The sequence below is a fragment of the Onthophagus taurus genome, chromosome 7 (assembly GCF_036711975.1).
Source record: "Onthophagus taurus isolate NC chromosome 7, IU_Otau_3.0, whole genome shotgun sequence".
NCBI lineage: Eukaryota > Metazoa > Arthropoda > Insecta > Coleoptera > Scarabaeidae > Onthophagus > Onthophagus taurus.
The window spans coordinates 8,003,189-8,016,784 of NC_091972.1; the positions used below are offsets into that span (position 1 = coordinate 8,003,189).

The 13,596-nt window shown below is 30.8% G+C and overlaps 1 long non-coding RNA gene across 1 annotated transcript; it reads left to right on the forward strand.

Moving 5' to 3' along the window:
- Positions 1–7,395: 7,395 nt before the first annotated feature.
- Positions 7,396–7,894, forward strand: LOC139430788 (uncharacterized). The gene is made up of 2 exons (XR_011641156.1): positions 7,396–7,444; positions 7,493–7,894. It is a non-coding gene; the product is annotated as an uncharacterized lncRNA (long non-coding RNA).
- The last annotated feature ends 5,702 nt before the right edge of the window (positions 7,895–13,596 follow it).

The window sequence follows — 13,596 nt, forward strand, 5'->3', positions numbered from 1 at the left end:
TTGTGTAAAATTTTAAAATAACGTTGTCAAGTGAAGGTAACTTGTAAACCCATTTTAAAACCATACAATATTAATTAAACTAAGATGACCATAGATTACGGTTCCACGGCCGCAACGTCGTCGTTAAACAAAAAAAACCAACGGGGACAGCTGTACATATTGAAAGAAAAGGAAAATTACAATAAAGGTCGAACAGTATCACCTTAACGAAACAATAACAGTACAATTCCTTTCACGGCAAAATAAAGATCCGTAAATAAGATAACACAACATTGACTTGGTGCTGCGGTTAGAAAATAATAATTAAATTCCTTTTATAGAGAGGCGACATTGGTTTATTAAATTAAATAAATATCTTTAACGAATAGCTTTCTCTAAAAATTTCAAAAATTACCTAAAATATTTAGGTCGTTCGTTAAAATTAATCAAATCAAGTAATTCTTTTTTAAATTTTAAATGCCAAACCCGAACAAATCGTACATTAATCACTGCACCACCATTACCTGCGCATTTCAATAGGTTATTAATCAATAAATCGCAACGTTAACGTAATAAGCTAAGAAATAGAAAGCTTGAGCCTTCTACATTGTCGAAGTGAGGAACATAAGGCGTTAATTACGCTTTAGAAATCCCGTAATGTGCGAACACATTAAGTAAAGCACCAAAACCTTTTCCTTAATTTTTTTATTTTAAGTTAATCGTGAAAAGGTTAGTTTTGAAATATTATGCCTAATTATTTCATAATTGTTTCGAATTGGTTACGATTGCTAATTAGTTGGGAAACCCGCGAGGCGTTTAATATTTATGAAAAGTTTGACATTAACGATATATACAACCTTTACCTAGCCGAGGCCCACCGTATGTTCAAAACTTTTTTAAAAGGAGTGCCACTTAATCCTTGAAGAAACATGACGGCAATTAACGTTAAAATTAATCTTGGCGTATTAAAAAAAATTAGGTAGTTTTTGTGAATTAAAATTTTCAATAAATGACGTCGTTTTATTAATTATTTATAATTATTTCAAGTTACATATATTAAAACGCTTTTGTCATCAATTGATTCAACCTTTTTTATTGATAAAAAAAACAGAAATTTATTATGCGGGTCATTACTCAATCACTACGAAAGTCGTTTCAAAAGTAATTTCGTCGTTATATCAATTACACTATATGAATAAATCTATCAATTGGTTTAAATTTATCCAAACTAATTATTTCTATATTTACTTTTAAGACTTCTTTTTTATGTTGTTCAACAAATCTGCGTATTAAATGGCTCGTTTATGAAATGACATTAATTGATTTTTAATTGGATAGATCATTACAGTCTTGAAAAGAAAAACGTGCTTATTACAAACAAGCTTCGGCCATCTAGCTTCATTTTATATAATTAGATTAACGATCAACAATTTCTCTTATCGATACCGCCATTTACCATTAACAAACATCAACTAAATTGTATAATTACCGGTCGTACACGTATGCAAATAAATTTTCTTTTTATCAGTTTATTTATTAATAATGCATTAAAATAAAATGTTTATAAAGAGGAAAGGTAGTGACAAAAATGAAGAGAATGTGAAATGAATAGTTCAGAATAGACTATAATATATAACCAAACGAAGAATATACAGAACAACGACATCTGGCACTTGTGAAAACAATATGGGAGTGCAAACCACCATGCAAGAAAGAAAAGGGCGACCATAGGAAACTTTTGGCTCTTGGGTTTGATGGTTGCACAACAATGGCTGGAAAAGAATCGAATGTGCTACAAAGAATTAAAACAAAGCATCTCAACGGAACCTATTTCATTCTACACCACACTGAATGTAGTTATCAATAACTTATGCTCAGGGAGATTCAAAATTGTTCTTCATATGTATGTATTAAATGCAATAACAACACAGTCATGAAGCGTTTTTACCTAATTTTAATCCTAACTGTTATTTTCTGTAATTAAGTAACTTTAATTATGAGACCCAATGCAAACACGTAGATATACAGCATGTTGTGCAGAGAAGCCTAGTGACGGAGCACCTGCGATATCTGCATGGTAGGTCTTTGAGGAAACATTTTTCCATAAATAAAATATTAGAAAATATATGAAAGGAGATGTCAAAAGTGTTGTTAATGTTGTATGGGTTGTTGGGAAAATTGCATTCGGAGGATTAGAAACGCAAAACCAACCCCAGACTATTTTCTGGTGTGGCTCTCATTATAAAAATAGATGATAAAAGTAATAAATGACGCCCCCGTTTACGTTTCGCCATCTTATGAACTAGTTCCTCAAGCAACGAAGGAGCTTAAAAACTTTAAAAGCAACGACACAAATACACTCTGTCAAACACTCCGTGTTTGAGTTATCCATTGTTGTTGTTTTTGTTACTGATATGTTGAAGGAATGGGTTTTTAATGGTTTTTTTCTTCCTCCATGGTGAACTTTATCATTGAATGGCTTTGGTTTTATTATCAGATGACAAAAGTATCATCCACGTATCGTAGCCATGACTTTGCTTTTCAAGGACTACCTTTTAAAGCCGCTTCTTCAACTAGCTCCATATAGAACTGGGCGATGATTGACTATAACGGTGATCCCATGGCTGGTAACTTATAAAGCTCTCCTTTTCAGCTTAAGTAAGTCGAAGACAGGCAAAACTTTACAAGTTCCGGAACGTATCTTCCACGGCATCTGGAAAATCTGGGCATCTTCACGGAAATATTGCCAATTCTACAAAATGTTTACCTTTTGCTGCAGGCAGGACGACACTACGCTTGTTTTGGTATAATATGTAATTAATATATATGCGCAGAAAGGTTCAGAACTGTTCGGAACTACAGAACTCTTGAACCAAAAAGCAAAACTTATGCCAATTTTCTCTCGCTCTCTCACTGTCTTGTTGGACTTTTGCGGTCACGAATTTCTTGATTTTCAGCTCTTCTGGATCCCTGGTTCTGCCATTTCCATGGTTATTCTATCCACTTTCTCTCAATTTTCCCTGAATATAGAACTCCAAGTCTTGGCGATGATTGACTATAACGGTGATCCCATGGCTGGTAACTTATAAAGCTCTCCTTTTCAGCTTAAGTAAGTCGAAGACAGGCAAAACTTTACAAGTTCCGGAACGTATCTTCCACGGCATCTGGAAAATCTGGGCATCTTCACAGAAATATTGGCAATTCTACAAAATGTTTACCTTTTTCTGCAGGCAGGACGACACTATGCTTGTTTTGGTATAATATGTAATTAATATATATGCGCAGAAAGGTTCAGAACTGTTCGGAACTACAGAACTCTTGAACCAAAAAGCAAAACTTATGCCAATTTTCTCTCGCTCTCTCACTGTCTTGTTGGACTTTTGCGGTCACGAATTTCTTGATTTTCAGCTCTTCTGGATCCCTGGTTCTGCCATTTCCATGGTTATTCTATCCACTTTCTCTCAATTTTCCCTGAATATAGAACTCCAAGTCTTGGCGATGATTGACTATAACGGTGATCCCATGGCTGGTAACTTATAAAGCTCTCCTTTTCAGCTTAAGTAAGTCGAAGACAGGCAAAACTTTACAAGTTCCGGAACGTATCTTCCACGGCATCTGGAAAATCTGGGCATCTTCACGGAAATATTGGCAATTCTACAAAATGTTTACCTTTTTCTGCAGGCAGGACGACACTACGCTTGTTTTGGTATAATATGTAATTAATATATATGCGCAGAAAGGTTCAGAACTGTTCGGAACTACAGAACTCTTGAACCAAAAAGCAAAACTTATGCCAATTTTCTCTCGCTCTCTCACTGTCTTGTTGGACTTTTGCGGTCACGAATTTCTTGATTTTCAGCTCTTCTGGATCCCTGGTTCTGCCATTTCCATGGTTATTCTATCCACTTTCTCTCAATTTTCCCTGAATATACAACTCCAAGTCTTGTGTATTATTTTACGTAATCAGATTTGTTCTGTTCTGTTCAAGGTTTTAAGGACTGCAGCTGTTGTGAGTCATTTTAAGATTGTTTAAATCCTTGATAAGTTTGAAAGTATTCCCCCCATAGAGATTGTAGATTTAAGTTCGTAGGATTTCACGGTCGGTGTTATTAGAAATTAATATTAAAACTAGAAGCTTCCAGGTTATGACGTGCGTCTATCAAACGATATCGAATTCCTTAATTAAATGTAGAATGTCATCACCATTACCGTTGATCATCTAGCAAGGCCATTCAAAGGAGTTAAAATGTAAATATGCCATAATTGCCGAAAAATTTTATGATTAATGAAAAAATTAACAATTCCCTGCGATATCGTCATGTCACATGAGAATAAGGTTTTTCACCTTACACTGTGAAAATATAAAATGACGTTATCTTGTGAAAAAAGCAAATTCTATAATTACACTTATTATAATTCTACTTATTTAAGTACACCCATTTAATTATTCATTATTTTATCTTTTCTTTTAAAATAAAAAGATTGCAATTTTCGTTTAGTTACTCTATTAGGTGAGTAATGTAATTCAGCATATTTCTATATTTTTTCTCATATTTCTACGCTTTTCTGTAGAATGAATGGATTAAGTTAATAAATTACAATTTAAATAAATTCAATGAAATCAGAAAATTTGACATACTTTCATCAAAACTTTCGTGTTAGAAATTTTTTGTTACAACACAATTTTATAAAATTAATTTTAATATAAGAAAATACACAAATTAATTGTTGCATCATGATTTAACTAACAGACACGAATTATCGCAAAATTTCACACAAATTGCAAATTATTTAATTGACTCATACGCACTGTTTTGAACGTAAAATGACTGGCATTTGAAGCGTCCATTAATTGATTTACGAACGGCATAAATCAAAATAAATCGATAATAATTGAATGACGCGTCGGAATATAAATGAGCGAAACGTGTTATATCGGTCAATTTATTCGAATATGTCCAACCAACAAAACAACAAAGAAGAATTCCGTTTTATATCGATCACCAATGAGCTTATAAAAAAAATACCGAAAGTTCTTTTAACACGTTTTAATTTTAATCTTTGATTAGATACAATATGATCGATTAAAATTTAAACGATGTTTAAACATTTAAAAGGAACCTTCACAAAGTTAAAGGTAAAGGTGAAGGTTCCGGTTCTCTTCGGTTCGTTGTCCATTCGATGTAAAACGACCTTGGACGACCCAAAGAAGGAAAGAACACTATAACAGAAGGAGATTTATGCAGGACAGATTTACGCACCTCGTACACCGTCCGAACGATTTATATTGCATAATTAATAACCGGAATGTGAATGCGGTCGAGACTAATTACAATGTACGAAGAGTTTTAGTTACAATTGAGACGACCCAATTATAATCGTTCAAAAAATATACGAAATTAATACGAAACGTTTCGAAAACCCAGAGTTATATATATATTTTTTATTTTTCGACGAGAAATCTTTCGCAACCGCAATGAATAGATAAGCTGGTTTAAACGAGGACATCGTAAATTATTTAAAAAAAAGTGGGACGATGAATGAAGAGAAAAAATAAATTTTAGTATGGGTTTAAAATTAGGAATTGTAAAAAGGAATTTAAGGATTATCGATTTCAAGATATTTTTATAGAATGATTGATGATTTATCTTCTAATGAAGGTGTATTGAGATTATTAAACTGATTTACATGATCTAATATTCAATACTCAGTGACGATCATGACATGAATATTCGCGCGTTGGTAATTAAACTTCCGCTATTCCAGCATTAAACAGATATTGATTTGAATTTCATTGCATTATATTTGCTGATTAAGCACGTTTGACCTTGTATTAAATGTGGAATTATTAGGGTTAATTAGGTCTTAAATTGATATTGAGTATTTTTAATCTTTTAAAATTAATTATCCTTGAATAAGACAACAAGTTAATTTAACTTAATACAATGTATTTGATTTTTTGGCAAAATCAACTACTATATAACATTTAGGTCTTTGCCAAATTCATACTCATTTATTTCCACAAAATTATACAACCTGATTTATTTATCACTTTACTTTAAAAATAAAATTTTGAAAAAGCACAAATAATTTACTTCAAACTCACCAAAGTCAATGTGAAATACCTAAGTAATACTTTCAGCTTAAGTAACTCTAAAATACTTTAAATATCATCCGTATCATTCGTTCCACAAAATTCTTTAACAACATTTTGTAATAAATGCCAAGAATATTTTAACTAAAGGAAACATTGTTTTCTCTTTTTATCTTGAGATAAAAGTATACAAGTTTAATCATTTCTCCTAAGACGCTTTGTTTGCCTTTTCTTGTCGGTAGAAAACGGTCATTATAAGTAATGATTAATTGCCTCCAGGACTAATTGCGTGTCGTTCAAAAATTGGACACTAATGAAGGCGTGTTTACGACACTTCCAGTTCTAAAAATTACTTTATAATCGTCGTTATCCTTAAAACGTCGCTTCGGATACCGTTAAATGCGTTGTGGAAAATTGAAGTTTAAGTTAAAACTTGTCGTTTGCCAACAATGCTTCTCGTTCGGTAATTAAGGCTTTAAAGTTTTTCTGAGTTACAAAAAAATTATTATTTTCAACGCTGGCTTGGGTTGTGTCATTTTAAATCCATTAACGTTTTTCGAAAACGAATCTAAAACTAAAAGTTAAATTTAAAAATAATTTTTCAAACACTTTGTTAATCTAAAGAACTTTGTTAACATGTGATTGAGAAAAATGTTGATTAAATAATCTAAATCCCATCAACAGAAAATATTTTTTTAAGCGAATTTTATTTAAAGCTAGAAAATTTATTCTCATATGTCAAATAATGCAAACAAATCCACTGAAATGTGGGGAATTACTTGAAATTTACTCTCTAAAACGAGTTTAGAAATGCTTCTACGTAAAAAGCTATAAACATTTCTTTGTAATCCATTAAATTTAAAAAAAGAAAAGAGTATTTCTTTTTTTGCGCATAATATTAAAATTAGTCAAAATAATCAGAAATCCTTACAGATTTTATCTCTTCGGCTGAAAGGAAGGTTTTTCAATTATAATCTCAAATGTGCAAGAAAAAAACTTTTTTTGGTCACTTCGAATAACAAAACTGCCAAGGAGATCAAAAGAAGAATCCTTCAAACAAATAACAGTTAAATAACATTTCGTTAAAAAGCAACCTCATTCACAAACTTGCAAAAAAGAGTTCTGGGCGTTGAGGATCTTACACTACAAGTAAAATCAAAATCAGTACAAAGTACATAATTTACAGCATGTGAAAAGTCTTGACTCAAATTGCTGGGTGCAAAACTCGATCGAGTATTTAAAATGTTTCATTTTGTTTAACCTGTCTAAAGTTCAAAAAATATGAAGTCTTTGTTAGTCCCTTGTTAATGACTATGTCAAGTGCCAACATTTCATTAAATTGATTGTCGGAAATTTATTGCTTCGCTGGCGGTAACGAGTACTAACGTAGTTAAAATATTACTAAAAATAATAAATTAGTTTGATAGGTAATCTATCTGAAGTAATATAATGAAAATATAACTTTCTCAAGAAATAAACGTAATTCATCTTGTTGGACAGGAGTATATGTCGAACGTGATTGAAGTGGGTTTAGACATATTTGAGCAGGTTGACAAGAAGATATTACTGCGAAATAAAAAAAAAATCTTATGTGTATGGAAACGATTGATTATTTATTAAAACAACACTCGATTTCAAAATACATTTTCACAAGGTTATAAAAATATGAAAATTAAACATAAAATGTGTGTCATAAAAAAAATCATTTATCTTATGATTAGAATTTGGATTTTATGAAATAGAGTTAAAGTTTGGTAAATAATATTGTTTAGCGTATGAAGTCCGAATATATGAATAAATCAATTTTATCTTTGCCCTCAAGTTATAAAATAGTGTCAGACTAAGTGCGTTTTCGAAATAATCAAAACATATACAAATCTTCATCTTTCATCTTTGACAGTACAACATCGTTGGGTATCTCTCGAAAGCCGTATAAAAGTTACGACCTAGAACGCTTGCCAAGTAGAGTAAAGGCATTTCTTGAATACACGACTTCCAAATTTAACGATTGCACAAACAGAAAGAAATCAAAATAAGAAAAAAAAATACGATTTCATGTCGAAAACGTTTTCGTTCTGAGCGTTTCAATGAATTTAAAAAGATTTTTTTTATAAATCAAAGAAAAATTTTGTTTATCCATTTGCCTTCGAATAACATCCTGCGAAAAACCTTTGAACTTTTCTTTTTTGGACAGATTGAAAACTCGCCTTCAATAATTAAAATTGCATTAAAATAGAAAATGGATTGTTATGTTTGATGGACGACTGTTTACAGACAAATTTTTTTCTTCGAAAGAAAAACAACCATTAATACAACCCGTAAAGTAGTAATTGTGTAAATATTTAACGAACAAACAAAGCTATCTATAGCGTGGACCAAGTAAAAGATAAAAATAATAAACGACACTCACCAAACAATTTTACAGATATTGCAAAATTAATCAGCGTTTGCGATGTAAACTACTTTTTTTGAATTAAAAAAAAAATCAAGATTTATAAATATTCCAACTTTGTGCTTAATATTTATTTTTAGCAAAGAATTTTTTTCCCAGCATCACAACAACAAATTCAGCGAAACCGATAATAATGAATAATTTATTTTTCTGCGATATGTTTTCCTTGAAAAAAGCAAATTTGCTTTTATGGCGCCACTGATAAAATAAACTCAATAAAATAATCTACATTAAATAATTCAATAACTCGATAAATTTACCAATATTATAGTAGAGAATACAACGAAAACGTAAATTATTTGAACTTGTGAACCCATCAATCATCTCATTAATAAAATCGTTTTATGTAAATATTTTGCTGTCGATTTAAAGAACAACAAAATTAAGAAATTGATTACTAAGTTTGTTAGTATATAAACATGTATTTTACATTAAAAATTCTATTTGTCAAAAAAGTTGCTTTTTATAAAAATTGCTGTAATTGACCTACAATTTAGTGGCTGCTTCGTCATTTAAATTTTCATTGATACAATGGACAAATCACTTTGTCTTCTAAGATGCCTGCCCATGCATTATTTTTTTCATGATTCTGAATGTATCGTTCAACAGTTCTCCTACAGTTATGTTTACAACCAATCCATTTTATGCCAATCTATTGTAATAAAAAGTATATTCACCGCCTCAAATTAATACAATTTTAACCTATTCTTGCAAACTGTAAACCATTAACGTTACATTATTTAAACAACAAAAGAAACAGAATTCAATATTTTTCATTTATACCATGATTGTTTGTTCGGTTACACAAGTTGAATCAACGAATGCAAAATCGGTGTAGTAATTTATTGAACAGTTCTAAGTTGTTACGATATTAACTGTAAACAACCACGACCAAAATTATCTTTCTGCCTTAAGTTTAGACAAAGTCTTGGCTGATTTAGCCGAGGTTTGCCAGATCTTCATGATATGTCCGATTTATTGAAGCTTCCGTTTTTTAACGATTATCAGTCTTTGCCCATATGTTTGAGCACCTCGTCATTTGTTATTCAGCCCATCCATGATATCAGTATCCAGCTCTTGGATCCGTAGAAAAGAACGGAAAATACATAACAATGCAGCAGGCGTACACGAAGCTGTAGGCTCAGGCTACAATTTACGTCCTTATGGCTCCTTATGCTCAATTCATGACTGGTTTTCTTGTTTGGGATTAATTATTTCATTCACAAGAATTCCAAGATATTTCACGGACACCACTTGTTCTATTTTCTTGTCGTTAATTTGCAAGTACCTTTTTCGGTGACTTGAAGTACATGATCTTAGTTTCGGTAGTTTTGATATGTAAGTCGTATTGTGCACTGTGCGTGGCGATGACGTTTGTCCTGCTTTGGAGATGTGAAATACTGGTAATCAACATGACAGTGTCTCGGCATTTACTAGTGCTTCCTGGAATATTGCTTCCGACTAGATATTAAAAAGGAGAGAAGACAAAATGCATCTTGTCTTACATTTCTACGGATCTCTATTTCATCAGATGTTATGTTCTGTATCCTAACTTCTGCAGTTTAACTCCAGTAGAATTGTGTGATGACACGCAGGTTGCCTTCATCAATGCCAGAGGATTTGAAATTTTTTGAAAGCATTAAAGCGATGCAGTCTAAAGCTTTCTAATAATCAATAAAGGAGGCGCATATATAAATAGCAAGAAATACCTTGATGAGTCATGAGAAGCGTTCGGTTTCTTGGATATGGTGCAAATGTTGAGTTTCAAACCATTCCAAGTAAATAGCTTTACTTGGCTAAAATTAGCAAAAGGTATAGCATTAGACACAGATGAATAGATTGACCATCTGGTTATTATCACAACAAAACAAACATAACAAGAACAAATATGATTTTTATTCATTTAACTTCATTATTAAATGTAATGAATATTGAAGGTATAGACCATAAATTATAAAGTTGCAAAATAGGAAATATTGCGTTTATAGAAATTGTATTTTTCGAGTGTTTGTATTATGTTGGATAAAATTGTATTAAACCATATAAATTTGATTCACAATTTTACATATTTATACGAAAATATGAGAGATTCCAATAAAATTAATTGCAAATACTATTTGCATATTCATTCCATGTTTATCAGTAAATTAAATCGGTCAGATAACTAAATCAACAACGAAGTCAGGTTTTAATAAACGGATATTATAAGGTTCGATTTGTTCACACGTTATACATCATACATTTAAAACAATATTGTAGGCTACAGAATTGGATGGGAATTCATAGAAATTCGTTTGTAACAGTATAGCACGATTACCTCGGGCTATTTCCAATGAAATGTTATTGGGTTTGTCAAATATGTAGGTATAGAAACGTAGTAGAATAATTAAAAAATCAAACGCGGTAAATTGATATGTTGACATAGCTCACAAAGTTTTCGATTAAACTAAATTCAATATTTGCACAACAGATATTTTAACGTGTGATAACAAAAAAATGTAGTGTGTAACAGTTAAATAAATTAAAACGTTCGATTTCGTGTCTACGTGAAATGACGCCCGTATTTTGAAATGTTTTGATTAAAACTTAACATGATAAATCAAAAAATTTTTACGTAAATTTAAATGTAAAAATGGATCAATTAAAACGAACGGTAAATGAAAGTAAGGTTGCGGTTACTCGGTTTAAATAAGTATTTGTAAAATTGTCGAAAGTCCCAATAGAAAGTAATGAAAATAATGATTTCATGGATTTTATTAATAATTATAAAAAAATATTTATTTTTCGATTTACCGAAACAGGAAGATTACTTACTTTCACAAAAAAAAACACTTAGTTTATGTGAATTCCAACGAAAATTAAAAACAAAACACTTCGTACAAAAAAACAAAATATTACTACAAATTAGTACCCAATTTAAATCCAATTATTTCAAAATAACCTCGAAAATCAACTTTTTTCAGATTTAAACTTAGCTAAAAACGACAAATAACGTTTTCCTACATTGTTGCGAGAGAGTAAATAGGTTTGGCAAAGATTCAATATCACGACATTGAAGTAATCAAATAATTTATAAATGTTTATTGCTTTTATGGTACGAGAATATATCAACAACTAACAAAGAACTTTAAAAGATGTCGACGTAGTTCTCGTTAAGTAGATACAATGTTGTATTTAACGAAACCGCAATCGTAAATGTTATCTTAGTGTATACAAAAGTAGGTTACCAAGAACTATTTTAATGAACAATTCTGAAAAATAGATACGACCTTGATTAAAAAAAAATTTATACATTTGAATTAACCTAAATAAAAGTTCTGAATTTAAAAAAAACGTAATTTTATTATTTGTGTATATAAAAAAAACGATTATGATGCAAGAGGTTTTAACAAGGAAAATATTAATCATTTTTCGATTTAACAAGGATAACAAAGTACAAACTTGTAATTTTGTTAGAACAAATGGTATTATATTGTTTAAATCATATTGCTATATCACATCCCATTTGCAACCTTTATAGGCAATCTTATTTGGTTAATTATGGCAGAGCAGCCAGTGTGGAAATTGCAGAAGTGCTGCAAATCTTTACAAATAACCCGTTTACATCAGCTGATGTTTTGCAACGTGATAAAATTCCAATTAAAGGTTCTAGCAGTGATATTGATAAAGATCACAATACGCCTCTGAACAAGACGTCACGTATAGTGTATATACATTTGAATTTTTGGCAAAAACAGAAAAAAAAACTAATATTAATAGTTTTGCGTACAAACAAAGAAAGAAAACATGATAAAATGTAGGAAATGTCTCACTTGAGTACACAGTACATGTTACAGGAATCACAGCGCAGACCAAAATTTATATTTGCTGTAATTGCTGTTAAAAAAACAAATGGGCCAATTTAGGGAAGTAGTTTCTTTATTTGAACCGATGTCTAAATTTCAAGCTTGACCTAATTATGGCCAATCAGTGATTCAGAGGCACTAGAAATTACCACCATACTCTACCCATACCATACCACACTCTCTCTATATGATACAATCATTTTTGGACATGAAACACTTTTTGTTAACATTATGGCAATAATTTAAAATAAGAACTTCTTTTACGTCTTCTCGTTGATCTTTATGAAGTATTTTATAATAACAACCACGATTTTGTGGATGTCAAATTTGCCTTTTATCTCTTCATGTATTTCTTTCAGCATTACTTTTCACGCTTTTCGTCCTCATTGTACTAATCCAATCGCCCGATTTGAAATCGTTCAATGCGCGTATTTGATCGCCTAACAAAGCAAACGTTCCATGCGCGACTAATTCCATAATAGCCCAATTCCAAACGGACGATAACTTTAGCTTTTATACGAAACATAATGTTTCATCATATCTCGAATGGACGTTTGTTAAATGAAGTTGAATGTAGCCCGGTACAGTTATTTATTTATAATCTCATTTTCAACTAACGTCAATTTCAAATTGATGAATGAAAAGGATGTATTTAAAGAAAACTGTTCTGGAAACTTAAAATTTGATGCAACATAAGTACAGAGATTCCTATAAAACCTCAAAAAGTTCCATATCTTAAATCCAAACCATTTTTGAGAAAAGATTTTTTTAATCTCACTTTCAACGACTTGAAGTAAAACCGCAAAGTTTTAAAAATACATATAATATAAATTTTAATAACTTCAAATACTGCTTTATAATGTTAAAAAGTTTAATATTTTATTCCAGCATTTTGAAAATAATGTTTGTCTTCTATCATATATGTATAAAGTACATAAAAGGTTCCTGAATCCATTTTGACTATTGTCAGCGTTGTCTCTATGTACGTACTTATGTATGTATGTAGGTAAACATGATAACCCAAAAACGCAATTAGCTGCGGTGACAAAATTTGATATATGGCAATTAATCGTAGATCTGTATCAACTCTTGGAGTTATTTCATCAACCTGAAGTGGCACTTTACCTGAACGCAAACGGAACAATTTTTAAAAATTAATCAATACTTATATAAACCTTTATCATCATAATAAGCAATTCGACATAAAATTTTAATCAAATTTCTTA